Source organism: Peromyscus californicus, unplaced genomic scaffold (genome assembly GCF_007827085.1).
Source record: "Peromyscus californicus insignis strain IS unplaced genomic scaffold, ASM782708v3 Scaffold_10__1_contigs__length_136768540, whole genome shotgun sequence".
NCBI classification, from domain to species: Eukaryota; Metazoa; Chordata; class Mammalia; order Rodentia; family Cricetidae; genus Peromyscus; species Peromyscus californicus.
Genome location: NW_026294391.1, coordinates 73712613 through 73730900, shown reverse-complemented (window position 1 = coordinate 73730900; position 18288 = coordinate 73712613). Strand labels below are relative to the sequence as shown.

Sequence of the window (18288 nt, the reverse complement as noted above, 5' to 3'; positions counted from 1 at the left end):
GCTGATCTCCAAAATATATAAAGAACTTAAAAAGCTAGACTTCAAAATAATGAACAATTCAATTAAAAATGGGCTACAGAGCTTAACAGAGAATTCTCAACAGAAGAATCTCAAATGGCTGAAAGGCATTTAAGGAATTGCTCAACATCCTTAGTCATCAGGGAAATGCAAATCAAAACAATTCTGAGATACCATCTTACACCTGTCAGAAGGACTAAGATCAAAAACATTGAAGACAGCTTATGTTGGAGAGAATGTGGAGCAAGGGGAACACTCATCCACTGTTGGTGAGAATGCAAACTTGTACAGCCACTCTGGAAATCAGTATGGCGGTTTCTCAGAAAATTGGGAATAAGTCTTCCTCAAGACCCAGCTATACCACTCTTGGGCATATACCTAAGTAATGCTCAATCTTATCACAAGGACACATGCTCAACTATGTTCATATCAGCATTATTTGTAATAGCAAGAACCTGGAAATAGCCTAGATGCCCCTCAACTGAAAAATGGATAAAGAAAATGTGGCACATATACACAATGGATTATGACTCAGCAGTAAAAAACAATGATGTCATGAAATTTGCAGGCAAATGGATGGAACTAGAAAATATCATCTTGAGTGAGGTAAGCCAGACTTAAAAGGACAAACATCGTATGTACTCACTCATAAGTGAGTACTAAATATGAGGGAAGGGATGGCCAGACTGCAACTCACAACTCCAGAGAGGCTAGCTAACAGGATAAGACCCTAGGAGGGACACATGGGTGACCCTGCAAAGGAGTAGTGGATGAGATCTACATGAGAAGACTGGGTGTGGGGGGGTATCAGGGTGTCAGGATGAGAAACGGGAAATGGGAGGGTCAATCTGGAACAGGGACAGAGTGTGAAGGCAGGGAGGAATATACCATGATAGATGAGGTCATCATGGGAATAGGAAGAGGCAGGGTGCTGGGGAGGCTCTCAGGAATCCACAAAGTTGACCCCAACGTGGTCTGCTAGCAGTGGTCCAGAGGGTGCCTGGCTTGGTCTAATCTGGTGAATGGTCTAGCCAATAACTTAGCTGTCATCATAGAGCCTTTGTCCAATGACTGATGGAGGCAGATGTGGAGATTCATGGCCAGGCACTAGGCTGAGCTCCAGGAATCCAATTGATGAGAGAGAGGAGAGATTTTGCAGGCGAGGGACATCGAGATCATGATGAGAGGATGTGAAGAGATGACTGGCCACACTAGTGGATGCCCATGAACTATGGACTGGTGGCTGTGGAGCCCCCATGGATCTGGACTATGCCCTCTTGATATAGAAGTCACTTGTTTGGCTCGAACTGTTTGGGACCACCCAGGCAGGGGGATCAGGATCTGTCCCTGTTCTATGGGTATGCTTCTGGGAAGCAGAAGTGGATGAGATCTGCTTGTGTTTTATGACTTAAACTTCTTTAGTAAGTTCCACATAAGAGTGAGAAATTGTAGTGTATATTTCAATTTTTGCTATTTATTCATTCATTTATTTATTGTGACTCAACCAGGCTGGCCTCAAACTCACAGATATATGTCTGTCTCTCCCAAGTTCTGAGATTAAGGGCAGGAGCCACTATGTCTAGCTGTATTTGTCTTTCTGTGTCTTGTCTTTATATTATTTCATTTAACATAATTATTTCCAGACCCATTCATATTTTCATACAATACAAACTTTCAAACATTTTAACAGCTGAATGGTATTCCACTGGGTTTATGTTTCAAGGGAACACAGGATACCTTTTAGATCTTCATTTTGTTTTAATTTAAGGACTTGAAAGCTTGAGGAGATTTTCTTAGAGTTTGAGAGAAATTACCAAAAGAAAGCAAGATTCTAACAACTACTGGTAGAAGGGAAACTGACAAAAAGTCAAAAAGTCACACTTTTTAAGTTAGGCATAGAGGTTAGAAAAATAATTAGAAAGCCCAGAGTGTCAAGGAAATCTGACTCCAGAGTACATCTGATTCCTGACTTTTGTGTCACAGGACAAGGAGTACACTAGAGATACATTATTAGAAATAGAAATACAGACAGCTTCTTAAGAAAAATAAAAATCAAAATGGAAAACATTCTGGACAATGGGGTAGGCTAAATGAGCTGGGGCAATAAGCCCAGAATGCGTTTGACCACAAGATGTATAGGTGTAATAGGACAACTCAGGGATTCCATTTGCCCTTCAGGGACTTTTCCCATGCATGTTTTGTTCTTTAGATGAAGCTCTGGTACGGAAGGCGTCCCTGTCTTCTGTCATTTGACTGTCCGCATGTTGATGTTTCAGTCTACAGGCACTATTCTCTTGCCACATGTACGCACATTTTCTGTATCCGTTCATTGATTTATAGACAGGTTGTTCCCATCACTTTACTACTGTGAATACATCTGCCACAAACATAGCCATTCAGATATCTGACATTCTGTTTTCAATTTTCTTGGGTTCATATACAGTAGAAGAAATTTTGGAGCTTACAATAGTGTAATTCTAGCTTTCTTCTTAGACTCTCCATTCTGTTTCTCACAATGGTCAATCTAGCATGCAGTCCCACTAACAGTGATATAATGGTCTCTTTTATCTATATACTCGCTATCACTTGGTTTAATTGTTTTCTCTTTTTATAATATCTGTGTTAGCTAGTAGTTTTGATTTTAATTTTCTAATTATTAGAGTTGTTAAATATGTTTCTTCTAAATTTAGTAACCATTAGAATACTTTCATTTTATTAGAAATTTGTACTTAGTTCTACTGTTCATTTTCAAATAGATGATGTTTTTGTGGTTATCAAAATTATTTATATAGTTCTGATATTAAAACCTTGTCACATCTATGCTTTAGAAATATTTTCTCTCATTCTGTAGATTGTATTCTCTCATTATTGCCTTCAATGTTCAGAAGTCTTCTTCATAAGAGAATTTTTAATTTTTCTATTTTTGCTTGTTTACTATTCTTCCTAATTCATTTATATTTCTTGATTCCATTTGTTTTTTAACAATTTTGAAGACATATATAATATTGTTTTAGGTAGGATTTTTATTGCTCTGAAGAGACACCATGACCATAGAAACTCTTATAAAGAAAACATTTAATTGTGATGGCTCATTTACAGTTTCAGAAGTTCAGTACATTATCATCATGATGGGGAGCATGGTGCTATGCAGGCAGATGTGATGCTGGAGTAGCTGAGGGTCCTGTATCTTGGAGGCAGCAGAAAGTCACTTAACAGTCACACTAAGGGGAACTACTGCAAAAGAGACCTCAAAGCCCAACTCCATAGTTGCATACTTCCTCCAACAAGACCATGCCACCTAACAGTGTCACTCACTTTGGGGGCATTTTCTTTTAAATAACCTCAAGTATATAAGTTTAGCTCCCAACTAACACTTATTCTCTGAATCTGGATTAGCCATGAATCTCTGTATTCATTGCTGCAAACTTCAAAGAGATATTTTTCTGATTAAGGATGAAATTAGGGTTGTCTATTGGATTATTCATAATTATTTATTAGGTGGCTTGGTGTTATTTTAATTTAATTAATTAGCAGTATTCAGTACCCCTCATCAAACTTCTATAACCTTCCAGATACGTGTTTTTCTTCTTGTTTACAGTACCAGGAATATATTCACTCTTTGTGAAGGACTAAAATCTAACCTGAAAGCATTTTGAGTGCTTGTCTCCAATAATTCCTTTTCATTTCTCATGTCCTAAACTGTTTTGACATTTCCAGTTTCAAGTATTATATCAATGTTCAATCCATTTACAATTTATTTTATATAATTTAAAATGGAAGTGATTAGTTAGAAGAGATTGGTTCTATCTATTCCATAGGTAGATGTACAATTTTTCGAGTACCACTTGTCAAAGAGATTCTACTTTCTTCAAAGTGTGATCTCACTAACTATATAAATGATAAATGGATGGATGACAGGTTTAACTCTAGGATCTCTGATTCATCCCCTTGCTCTATGTACCTGCTTTTGTGCTAGTACCATACTTAAAAGTTATCATAGCTTTGTGGTATATTTTGAAATCAAGCAGTGTTAGATTTCTTTATTAACTTTTCTTAAATTTACTTTGTCTATTCATGTTTTTGTTTTTGTGTTCATGTTCATGTTTCATGTTCATGTTTTTATGCCTAGGTACGAGTGTTTCCAAAGAAATTTAATTTAATATTTTCCTACATTATTCTTAAATTCAAGTAGTAATGTTAATCATTAAATTTTAGAAACAGACCTTCAAAATCCAAAGATCTATACAAATGGCGTTTTTATCATTTTTTTATTTTCTCAAATACTGGGATCTCGCAAAAGAACACTTTAGAAATTTCAACTTCTGTATATTCAAAAGAATACCTTTTTCAAAGAAGAATAAAATTTTGATTTATTTTTGGTACAGATCATGTCATAGCATTTTATCTCATGACATCTTTATTTTATCCATCTTCAACTTCAAATACATACACACACATATTTGCACACCTTAATGAATGAACATTCAAAGACAATCGCCTCTGGAGAACATTTCACAAAATTTATTATTAATTATCTATAATAAAATTATTACAGAATACTTAGAAAAGAATATAGAAACAGTATTGTCTTCAAAGAACTAATAAATTCTAGGTAAGTTAATTGTCCTTCTCTTATCATAATTACTAATGCATGCATACACAGACATACACATTTCACATATTGCAACATTATCAGATACATGCAATTGCTATAAGTAAATTAGTAATAAAATAGAATATAAAAATTAACACCTCACTGACAGAATAGAGTTAAAATTAAGAGTCAATACTATTATAAAACCTCTTCAAATTTCCAACCTTCTGCTGCATACAAGAAACATACTTCAACTTCAAAGACAAACATTACTTCAGAGTAAAGGTTTGAAAATATTTCCAATCAAATTTTAGTCAAACAAAACAGAACATACCTTCTTCTCAGCACCTCATGGAATCTTCCCTAAAATTGATCATGTACTTTGGCACAAAGCAAATCAAAACAGACACAAAAAACAAGAATAACCCCTTGTATCTTATCAGATCACAGTGGGTTAAAGTTAGAATTCAACAACAGCAGAAACTACAGAAAGCCTACAAACTCATGAAAACTGAACAACTCTCAACTTACCATTGGTTCAAAGAAGAAATAAAGAAATACACTTCTTAGGATTCAATGAAAATGAATGCACAACATACCCAAACTTATGGGAGACAATGAAAGCAGTGCTAAGAGGAAAGTTCATAGCACTAAATGCCTACATAAAAAATTTGGAGAACTCAGGCACTAGCTACCAACTATACATCATACCCTCAAGCTCCAGACCAGAAAGAATCAAACTCACATATAAGAGTAAATGGCAGAAAATAATCAAACTCTGGGCTAAAATCAATAAAATAGAAACAAAGAGGCCAGGTGGTGGTGGTACACACCTTTAATCCCAGCACTTGGGAGGCAGAGACAGGTGGATCTCTGTGATTTCAAGGCCAACCTGGGCTACAGAGTGAGTTGCAAGAAAGGTGCAAAGCTATACAGAGAAAACCTGTCTTGAAAATCCAAAAAAAAAAAAAGAAACAAAGAGAACAATACAAAAATCAATAAAACAAAGAATTGGTTCTTTGAGAAAATCAACAAGATAGACAAACTCTAATCCAAAATAATCAAAACACAGAGAGAGAATATCCAAATTAAGACAATCAAAAATTAAAAGTGGGACATGACCACAGACACTAAGGAAATCCAGAAAATCATCAAGTCATTATTCAAAACCTTCTACTCCACCACACTGAAAAAGCTAAAAAATTTGGAAAATTTTTGGAGAAATACCACATACCAAAATTAAATAAAGACCAGATAAACAACTAAAATTGATGTATAATCCCTAAGGAAATAGAAGCAGTCTCTAAAAATCTCCCAAGCCAAAATAAAAAAATAAAAAATCCAAGAGCCAGATGGTTTCAGGGCAGAATTCTACCAGAATTTCAAGGAAGAGCTAATACCAATACTCCTCAAATTGTTCCATGTAATAGAAACAGAAGGAGCATTGCCAAACTCTTCTTACAGGCTTCAGTTACCCTGATACCGAAACCATACAAAAATGCAATGAAGAAAGAGAATTGCAGAACAATTTCTGTCATGAATGTTGATGCAAAAATACACAATAAAATACTGGCAAACTTAGTCCAAGAACACATCATCCCAGAGATGCAGGGATGGTTCAACATATGAAAATCTGTCAATGCAATCCCCTATATAATCAATCTGAAATGAAAAAAATAAAAGAACAGCATATGATCATCTCATTAGATGCTGAAAAAGCCTTTGACAAATTTCAATAGCCCTTAGTGATAAAGGTCTTGGAGAAATAAGGGATACAAGGAACCTACCTAAACATAATAAAAGCAATATATAGCAAGTCAACAGCCAACATCAAATTAAATGGAGATAAACTCAAAGTGATTCTACTAAAATCAGAAACAAGACAAGACTGTCTACTTTCTCCATATCTTTTCAATACAGTACTTGATGTTCTAGATATAACAATAAGACAACAAAAGGAGATCAAATATACCAATCTTGGATATATATCCAAGGGATGCTCATCATACCGCAAGAACGCTTGCTCAACTATGTTCATAGTAGCATTATTTGTAATAGCCAGAACCTGGAAACAACTTGGATTATTCTCAACTAAAGAATGGATAAGGAAAACATGGTACATGTACACAATGGAATATTACTCAGGTGTAAAAAACAATGACCTCAAGAAATTTGCAGGCAAATAGATGGAACTAAAGAAAAAATCACTTTGAGTAAAGTAACCCAGACTTAGAAATACAACCATGGTATGCACTCATTCATAATTGGATATTAGGAGTAAAGTATAACATAACAAATCCACAATCCACAGCCCCAGAGAGGTAGATAACAAGGAGGGACCAAAGAAGGATGCATGGTTTTGCATTGGAAGGGGAAATAGAGGAAATCTCCTGGGTAAATGGGGGGCTGCAGTGGGGAAAGGAGGGATAGGAAATTGATGGAGGTGGTTGGGTGGGCTGGGTGCAGGACACAGGTTGGGGGCAGGAAGGAGGGGAAGAGTAATGCAAGAGATGAGATGTCTTGAAGGGGGGCCCATTTCAGGGTTCAGGAGAAACTTGATGCAAGAGAAACTCTCAGGAATCTACAAAGATAATACCAGCTAAGACTCCTTGAAGTAATGGAGATGGTGCTTGAACTGACCATCTACTATACTTAGATTGGTGACTACCCTAATTGTTATTAGAGAGCTTTTATCCAGTAACTGATGGGAACAGATACAGAGATACACAGCAAAACACTTAGCCAAGCTCCTGGAGTGTGGGATGACTCATCCTTAACAGGTTGAGGGACAGTTGGCCCAAACCCGTAATAAGATACTTCAGAGAGCCAACCTGGGTACATCTCAGGGCCTTAGCAACAGCAACTGAGATATGATCTGGAGATGACATGGACCATTGAGAGGCAGCCATGTCATACCAGCAGATGCATATTCATCAGACCTTCTCCCAGGGTAAGATGGAGGGTGTATAAAGCTTGTCTCAAAACTAAGCTTGATTCAACATTCTCCCAGAGTCTGTGATGTTGACTCTATGCCTACTCGCCCCCTTCCCCAAAGGGAACAGCACAAGACCCTGCAACATCTGGTGCTCAAACAGGGACTGTTTGTCTCCCTTTCCTCATATGTGGCATTGGTTGAGCAGCCCCCTTGAGCAGTGTATTTAAGTGAGTAGGCCCCTCTACATTGTATGCTTTTGGTCCCTTTGGACAGTAAGCACTGGGACCCCCACTTTCTTCTTGTTTGTTTTGTTTGTGACTATGTACAATAGTGTAGCACATACTTTTGTTCAGGCTTATCAAGGTGTTTCCATATCAGGGCTGGACCCTCAGGAAATGGAGCCACAGTCACTGTTGTTAATCACACCTTCTACTGCTATAGAAAATTTCTTCCCACACCATAAAGAGACCCCCCCCCTTAGAGCCCTCAAGTCCTTCCTAACCAGCCACGGCCTCTAGGCTACAACATCAGAACTAGAAAGGTTTTAGATGGAGGCTGTGATGCTTGCTCCATGGATCTCTTCATATTCATGTGGAAACCTGACCTTTGGATGAGAGTTCTGTTCCTGGCCAGAAAAAAGGAAGTGACCTCAGGAGTCCTAGAGAGGTAATTCACACATGGCTCACTGACATACAGAAAGCTACTGCCAAAAGCCCACCACCCAGACAGCTCTGCCGGACTGATGTTCTTTGAGGGCTGGCAGTCAAAGATGGGTACAGGCTTCTTTGGCAAGCCAACCTAAGTCAGGTATAGGCCATTATGCTAAGCTCTCCTGAGGTTGGGTCATCAAGGTTAGGGCAATGCACCCTAGCTCCCGCTGAGCATGTCTCATCAAATAATAAAAAAGGAGTAGATATGTGGGATGACTCATCCCTAACAGGCTTGAGGGTCAGCTGGCCCAAACCAGTAATAAGTTACTTTCTAAGAGCCAACCTGTGACTGCCTAAGGGCCTTAGCAACAGCAGCTGGGATAATATCTGGAGGTGACATGGACCAATGAGAGGCACACCTGTCACACCAGGAGATGCATATTAATCAGACTTTCCCCAGGGCATGGTGGAGGGTATAGAAGGCTTATCTTTTCCTGAATAAACTGAGCTTGTTGTTTCAACATTCAGCCAGAGTCCGTGTTGTTGAGATGTTGACTCTGTGCCTACACACCCACTCATCCAAAGGGAACAACAGCACAGGACCTTGCTACACTGGAGTCCTGCTGAAGAAGGGGAGGAGGGATTGTATGATCCAGGGGGGTCAAGGTCATGATTAAGAAACAAACAGAGACATCTGATCTGATCTCCTTGGAATTCATGGACTCTGGACCAACATGTAGGGAGCCTGCATGGAACCAACCTAGCCCCTATGCATGTATATGCCAGTTGTGTAGCTTTGTCTGTTTGTAAGGCTCCTAACAGTGTGATCAGGACCTGTCCCTGGCACTTAGCTGGCTTGTAGGAACCACTTCCCCATGCTGGATTAACATGCCCAGCCAAGATGTAGAGGGAGGAGCTTGGTCCTACCTCAAATTGATGCTCCATGCTTTGTTCAAGCCCGTGGGATTCTTGCCCTTTTCTGAATGGAGATGGAGGAGTGGATGGGGAGGGGTAGATGAGAGTCATGGAGGAAGGAACAGAATGAGAGGAGGAGAGCAAATTGTGGTAAAATAAATAAAAAATAAAGAACAACAACAACAAAAAAAACAAAATCTGTTGAACATCGTTAGCCATCAAGGAAATGTATATTAAAACTATTTTTTTACCTGAATCAGAATGACTAACATTGATAATGATGCAGATAAATGCTGGCATGGATATGTAGGTAGAGTTCTGTTTATTCACTGCTACTAGAAGCAGAAACTGGTATAGCTATTATTCAAATTAGTGTAGTGGTTCCTCAAATGCTGGAAATGCATATTCCAAAAGATTCAGCTATACAACTCTTGGGCATATACTCACAGTTCTCTGTATCCTACTATAGAGATACTTAACCTAATCATGTTCTTTGATGTAATATTCATAATAGGAAAGAATTTGAAAGAGAGTAAATGTCTATCAATTGATGGACAGATAATGAAATGTGGTGTGCCATTGGATGTCATTCTGTATGCTGTGGATATGTGTTGCTCTGATTGGTTGATAAATAAAATGCTGATTGGCCAGTTGCCAGGCAGGAAGTATAGTCAGGCAAAGCAGATGAGAATTCTGGGAAGAGGAAGCCTGAGTCAGAAGTCACCAGCCAGACACAGAGGAAACAAGATGACAAGGCAGAACTGAGAAAAGGTACCAAGCCATGTGGATAAACATAGATAAGAATTATGGGTCAATTTAAGTGTAATAATAATTACATTAATAATAATAATAATAATAATAATAGTAATAATCAGTAATAATTCTGAGCTAATGGCCAAGTAGTTATAATTAATATAAGCCTGTGTGTTTACTTGGGGGATGCGAGTGAGAGATTTGTCCCAAATCCCGACTGGCTGGGACACATGAAATCTTCCAACTACAGTGGTATATTCCTACAGTGGAATATTACTCAGCTCTTAAAAAAGTGAAATTTACAGCTAAGTCGATAGATGAAGATAATCATGCTGAGTAAAGTAATCTATACTCAGAAAGACAAACATTGCATGTTTTATCTTATATGTGTATATTAGCTTTTAAGAGCTTTAGATATCTACATTTCATTTGGAATGACCATAGAGGTCAGGAAATTACTAAGGGCTCATAGGAAAGGGATCCATAGAATACACTAATATAAAAGGTTACAGAGGAATTATTGAACAGGAATAGATACATTGTGGTAGTAGAAAGAAGGGTAGAAGAAGGAATCTGAGAAGCATAAATAATGGAAGATATTTCAAAAATGTTGTACTTTTAGTACTGTAAAAGGTTTCTAATATATATATATATATATATATATATATATATATATATATATATATATAAACATAAAATGAAATGGTGTTATCCTACAGAGGGGCAATAGTGTCCCTGTTAGACCCGAGAGGATAAAAATAAAAAACCCAGCCAAAGGAATGGATTTCTGTTTTGGAGTTTTGAGAAAATGAGGTCTCAAAGTTCCCCAAACATTATAAGCTCTGCCTTCCAAGGGTCAAGGCTTACTGTAAAAAGCAGAAAATATGTTAGAGCCAGAGGTGATCAATAGCTATGAGGAAATAGTGTATTTTGGATACATAAATGCAGCAGCAAATATGAATTCACTGTGTATGATGCCACAGATAAGACTTGTGCTAAGACAAGCCCAGACCTGTAGATGTAACAGTCTTATTAAATAAGAAACGCAGAGCCAAATGCAGAGTTAAAAGCCCAAGAGGTCAAGGAGCAGCTAAGAGCTGATACTAAAAACCATTTCTTACCCTTTGCTGCTCCTATCATCCTCCCTTTCCCCTTCCTTCTGATGTATGCAGAAGGTGTGGTAAGGGAAAACACTGGACCAATGAAGGTAGATCAACAAAGGACAGGCAAGGTAATACTTTGCCTCAGTCTTTGGGAAAGTCCCAGAGTGGCCTCAGGCAGGCCCCCACAGCAAATCCAGTTCAGACCTTTCCTGCAGTCATAGAGGAAACCCTTACTCAGAGCAATTAAATAACCAAAAGCCTATTGGAATAAACCAGGCTGCTCAGAATGATGAAACAGAGAGAACAGAAAATTCAGGAGAAAACATAAAGAAAATTTTTGGCAAAATTCTATAAATGAACAAAGACCAAAATTAACAATAAGAATAATTGGTGTTTTGTTGTCTGTTCTGGTAGACACAGGTGCTGACGTGACCATAATTGCACCAGAATTTTGGCATCCAACTTGGCCTCTTCAGGAGGTAAACGTTCAACTGTTAGGAATTGGGACATTACCTCAAGTGAAACAGAATGCAAGATGGTTCGAACGTATAGGTCCAGAAGGACAGAGAGGAAAATTAAAACCAAATGTGGCTAACATAGCTATGAACCTGTGGGGTCGAGACCTGTTGCAAAAATGGAATACTCAGATTAACATCCCTCCAACCTCAGAAACAAATCGTAAACTAGTACATGTTTCTGAGAGAAATATTAGAACGTATTATTCCATATTATACAAGAAAAGGGCACAAAAACTGATGATCTTCCAAAGACACCAACAGCTCTACCTTTAAAATGGTTAAGAGAGAAGTCTGTATGGGTTCATCACAGACCAAATCTCAGTATGGAGAGAAGAGTTGACCATGAAGTTCTACCATCTACATTGATAGCTATTAGCAATTATTACTTTCTGGGAGAGGAAGGGTAAATTTTCTCTAAGAGTATAGCTCCTGGTAAGTCAGTGGAAGTCCACACATCCAAGAATATTTGGGTAGCACAAACTGATTTTGATTGGGGAAGAAAGGATAAATAAGTGGCTGGCTGTACCAAGAGAGGTAGGAGAAAGGATTAATTTGGTCAAACCAGGTTATAAAACACTCTCAAGCTACTAATTAAAAACAAATGAAATTGCAATGCTGTTGAAAATGGCTACTATGAATTAAGAGAAAAGAAAAAGTTATTCTTACACTATATACTTTTATTTGATATTATGACTATAAAATCTGTTTGTATTTCATAATAATGCTATAGGGAAGTCCTTTCAAAAGGAATGAAACATAACCTAGATTAACATTCTGACAAATAACTTATGGTAAAAATGACAAATTAGGAAATTTAAGCACAGAGGTCAGCTAACTTACTCCCTGAACTAAGTCCAGAATGTTGCTAACTGAATCAATTACATTGCTTTACATTGAATAACACCTCTTATATTATAGATGCTCTAACTCATGTCACTAATTACAAATCTCTAAAGTGTTTTGTTTAATAAAATAATTGTGGTTGGTGATGAATGCTGAAATATGAAGCTTATATGAAGTTAAAATAAATAATTAAATAAAAAACTATACAGACCTTTATGTAAATGCTGTAAGGTTAATGGCTTTCATATTTAATTTCATTGCTTTGATTTGCTGGCATGTTTGTGTATTTCTTGTCTCTTTTCTTAACTTGTTCCACAGCAAGCAGTTGAAAGATATGTGTGTGTGTGTGTGTGTGTGTGTGTGTGTGTGTGTGTGTGTGTGTGAGAGAGAGAGAGAGAGAGAGAGAGAGAGAGAGAGAGAGAGAGAGAGAGAGAGAGAGAGAGAATAATTCAAGCTTATGGAAAATACATTTATTTTCTTTATTTTTATAAAACCACATATCAATATGATGGAGAGTGTTTTGAGGAAGAAATGAGCTAGTGTTTGTGAGTGAGAGACACAGAGTCTTAATGGGCAAACCAGACCCTTCCCCCAGGGACACATATTTCATGAAAATATTTCTTTCATATCTGACATTCTGTCATTCAGGGAAAGTTTCAGCCTAAACATTTGCTGGGTGTCAAGAGAAAATAAAACAAAACAACCTTATTTGTAAGTTTATTACCTATAGCATACACACACACACACACACACACACACACACACACACACACACACACACAACAACAACAACAAAAATAATAAAATAAACAAAAAAAACAGCTCTAACACTGGAACTCTTTGGATAGATTTGTTTAGAAGGCTGCTGGAAAAAAAGATTCAGTTCCCTGAGAGAAACAATAACAGAAACCATGAGACTAAGCTATGCTGCTTCCAGGCTGCAATAGTAGGTCCTCTGTGTATAAACTAAAGAAGCAGCTAGTAAATAATTTTCACCATTTTTTAACTCTTACAAAAACTTCTTTATTTGTTCTGGTAAACTCATCCCTCAGAAAAACATGACTTGATTTTAAACTGTAGGAGGTCAGATCTATGGCAGGAAGCATGTAATGTAGGCAGCATTATAGATAGCATACCCTGAAAAAGTTTCAGACTCTATTTTATATTTAAAATACTGAAAATCATACTTGCTAACTTTCAGTCTTCTGAAAATAAAATTTGTTATTATTATAATCTTACATTTTTGCTATCACCATAGAAAAATATTCAACCAGTCCCACCAAAAGGGATATCTCAGAATGATTCAGCATTTCAGAGAATATTCAGCTTAAGTGAGGCTTGGTAGTTTCCTTCTAAAGCCATATACTTGGTTATAATATCCTATTCTTTTATTCAAATGCTAACTTGCATTGTTACTTAACAGTTAAATATGTATTCCATATTCAAAACAATTTTTAAAAATTCATAATTTTCAAATTCTCATTTCCTCCATGATATGAAATATTAAATAAAAAGTTAGATTAATGATATATATCCATATAAAATATTAAGTGGGGCTGAGTGGTGGTGGCACATGCCTTTAATCCCAGCACTAAGAAGGCAGAGCCAGGTGGATGTCTGTGAGTTTGAGGCCAGCCTGGTTTACAGAGCAAGATCCAGAACAGGCACCAAAACTATACAGAGAAACCCTGTCTCAAAAAAACAAAAAAAATAAGTGCAAATATGAAATTATATGATTAATGTTATTTTACATGCAGAAATAAATTAAATATATGTAAAGAATAAAAAAGACTGCACTATACATTCAGGCACTGTTTCTATAAATATGCTCTCTAGTATAACATGCTAATTTATAATTCTGTAATATGTCTTAGACTCATAAAAGTTTTGAGTAGCTACTCTACATTCCATATTTGTTATTTGGATAATTTTTTCTTATATTGTTTCAAAACATAATGATGATATGATATCCTGTGAAAATGAGTCAACTTTACATAATTTCCAGATATTCATTTATTTCCTTTACAATTTAGTAGAGAGTTGAGAATAGATAAATATCCATAGATATACAGGTAGGTAGAAAGATGACAGATTATAGATGATGATGATGATAGATAGATAGATAGATAGATAGATAGATAGATAGAGGTAGATGATAGATATAGATAGATAGATAGAGATTATAGATAGATAGAAAGATAGAAAAATTAAACCCAGAGATAAATTTATTAAAAATTGTTGCAGAATATTATTTTAAGGTGTGTTACTTTTGTTAATTTTGCATTTGTTTATCTCTGTGGATCTGTGTTACTTTGTCTGTCTAAAACACCTGATGGTCTAGTAAAGAACTGAACAGCCAATGGCAAGGTAGGAGAAAGGATAGGTGGGGTTGGCAGAGAGAATATATAGAAAGAGAATTCCGGGAGGAGAAAAGAGGAAGTAACCAGAGAAAGAGGAGAACTCCAGGGTCCAAGCACCCAGCAACACAGCAAGGCACAAAGTAAGAAACAAAGAAAGGTATATGGGGATATAAAAAGGTAAAAGCCCAGAGGCAAAATTAGGTAGATGGCCTAATATTGGTTAAAAAAAAAGCTGACAAGAAACAACTCAAGCTAAGTGTTAGAGCCAGCCGATGTGTCAACTAGGGTAGCTGAGTAGGGTATGAGGATGAGGGAATAAAACGAAGTCAGAAAAATAGACAGAGACAGAAAGTCAGTGCCAGGAGAGCTTCTGATCAATATCAAGCAAGCCCTGAGTTTATTTCACAGTTAGCTTATAAACAAACTGAAAGGCCAAAGTAGAACAAAGCACAGCACAGACTGTCTAGCCTGTCCTTGAATCAAGGAACAGGCAGTTTCATTATCTCAAACACATGCTACCAGCTAACATAAGCAGCCTGTCTAGAATTTCACATTAACTAGGTAACTAGTTCTTTTCCACAAACTAATCAGTACTTTCTCACAGCTCCTGTACTTTTCCCAGGAGCCTGATCAGAGCTTTCTCTCAGCTTCTCAAGAGACTAGAGTAAGCAAGTTTTGAACTCTTTTGGATCAGAATGGACTTCAGATTCAGAGTCCCTGTGGGAAAATGAGTCACTGTGGGCTCCCACAATTCCCCCTTTTTTTAATTTTTAAGACTCCACCAAGTCTCTCAGATGACTGTGTTTGTCTTAGGTTATTGCTTACCACACTCCAGTTTTACTCATCAAGGGAGCATAAATTCCATCACTCATGTCCTGTCATAGGTTGAAAGGAGGCAGAGAAAACATACCTGTCTTTGACTACCAGACTGTGGTATCATATGTTAGGGAAATATGCAGAGTTTTACTCTGTGAAGTTCCGAGCCCAATCTCCATAATGAGTTCAATATCAGCTTGAAAATCATAGGCAAACAGATTATGCCTTGTAGAACACATGCTCAAATAACTACAATACTACTTAAGAATGATGTAAATAATGACCATGATGGAATAGCCTTTTAAAAATTGTTCCAATATCTCTTCAGCTGTTTTAGCTGCATTAAAATCCAATTTAGCATTTTTCATTTCTATAATCTCTTGATGTAATTTAGCCAAACCTAAGGATTCATTAGAATCATGTCAAATTCATTTAAGATGTACTTTGACTCTTTCTAATCCAACAGCATTTTCATAATACATCGAAGGTATCACACAAATCCATTCATAATTAGCATGCATTTTAAATGTACTCTAGTTATTAGTCTTTGGAGCTTATCATCTAGAAATTGTACCACCTCCTACAAGGCATTCAATTTATGCTCCATTTTCCCATAGATGTCTTCCTGAGTCTCTAATGTCATAAAAAAACATTCTTATACAAATGGTTAACAAACCCTGTGGTCTGAACAGGTTGAGAAAAGTTTACTGAAGCAACTGTGGTAGTAGTAAGCATAATAATAAGAGCTGCAATTCCTGCTATAACTAATCCAGCAACACACTTTTGTCTACCTAAAGCTTTCTTGATTTCTTCAATCACTTGCAACCCTTTATCATCAAACCATGGATCATTTACATATATTGGCAACATTACAAAAGAAGATACTTGGGCCCCACAAGGCCTGGGCGTGAAGCCCAGTGTAAATTCCTGAGCTGAGCTCGAGTTTGGCGACCTGTCCTGGGACATGACTCCTGCATGAGTGACTCAGCACTACCTGACCTAGAATTGGCCTCTGCCTAGTAACTGCTGAGCTGGCACCATCCCAGCTATCCTCACCCTATCCCCCCATCACTTCAACCTATATAAGTTAACTTCTGATACAATAAAGTGAGTTCCTGCTTCAACAAGACTCCCGGGCCAGTGTGTTTCTCTCCGGGGGACAGGGGAGGTCTGGGTCATAAGACACTCATCATCCTGCTAAGCCCCAGGGAGAGACAAGCTGGACCGGTCCTTCCTCCACCCTACCTGTCGGTCAGACCGACAGAAGGTTATTTTAACACTATCACAGTGGTATGATTAGCCACTTGAGAAGAACAATTAGTCAAAATTCAACTAAGACATAATACATTAAACACAGAACCATTAATAAAAATATTTACCTCTCCTACTAAAAGAAAATAGGACAATTTAACACAATCTAAAAATAGTCCCAATCAAAAGACAAACAGGTTTTAAAGAACTGGAATGTCCTGCCACTGTCCCCATGGTGGCAGCTAGTTTCCAATCATAAGTTTGTAAGAATCCCATACTAGAACGTCAAATTCAAGCTGACAGTTCTATGTCCCAAGATTCAGCTGCAGTCACAGGATAGGAGTCACTTTTATAATCTTGATTTCCTGACCAGTCAAGAACATATTTTTGTGTCCCTGTGATGTTATACTTTAAAAGAATAATGTCAGTACACTATCTCCATAACAGAGTTCGGTCAGACACTTGCAATTCTTTTGTGCATGGAAAGAATCATTGAGGAGGTGAAGTTTACTTATCCAATTACCTTGGGAAAGCAATAGTTTTGTATAATGAGTACATTGTTTATCATGTCCCATTATTTGTTTTTTAAAATCACTCCAATACATCCTTCCAAAGCAATATTTTTTTCAGAACATATAGGAATTCTTTACCGTATCCAAAATAAGAAAAAAAGCAAACAGGAATTCTTGAGTGATAGGTTGATCTAATAGCTGTGTATCTTTGACGACCACCGCAATCTCCTTTCCTTCCCAAATTGCAGGGTGCAGCACAGGTGGATCAGAAATATAGACACAATAGGTCTCACTCTGGTACCTCTGGATTACTATCAACACCATCAAGATCAGCATCTCTCTGCTCCATGCACTGCACCAATCATTCAGTCAACCAACAAGCTTCATTTTCATCCTGTGAAAAAACACAAACATGCCCTCATCCCCATATTAAAACAAGGTTGGTGCCCTTCCATAAACCAGTGGAAGGATCTTTTCATGTCACCTGAGCAAATTCTGTGATGGTGCCTTCATTCTAAAATCGATCATTTGTAGATTTTCCAACAGCGTTCACATTTAAAAAAATTAAAACAAGTAAGGCATGATTGAATGTATTTTGTGGTGACTGAGGGTATGACTCCTCCTCTTTTGATTTTTGAAACTTTGTCTTGAGACTGCTGTGGGCTTGTCCTAGAGAATTATAAAGGATACCTGTTTTATGTTCTATTTGCCATTGAGAACAAAATTGATAAAAAGCTTTACTAATATATCCAGATCCATTATTAGTTTTAATAACTTTTGGTGTTCCCATATAGGAGAAACATTTCAGGCAATAAGCAATTACATGTTTGGTGACTTCTCTAGATTGTGAACTGGATATCAAAAATCCTGAATAAGTATCAATTGTCACATGAATGTATTTACATAGGCTTCTTTTCCATTAGATGAGCGATAGTAAAAACTAAAGCAGCATCCTATAATGGAGTTTGCATTACTTCTTTAGGAAAAATAAAAGAATTCTTCAAAGCAAATTGTAGTAAT

At 37.1% G+C, this 18288-nt stretch overlaps 1 pseudogene; it reads right to left on the bottom strand.

The window, feature by feature from the left end:
* Positions 1 to 17592, bottom strand: part of LOC128117002 (serine/threonine-protein phosphatase 2A 55 kDa regulatory subunit B delta isoform-like) — a 63250-nt pseudogene extending 45658 nt beyond the window's left edge.
* Positions 17593 to 18288: the final 696 nt, after the last annotated feature.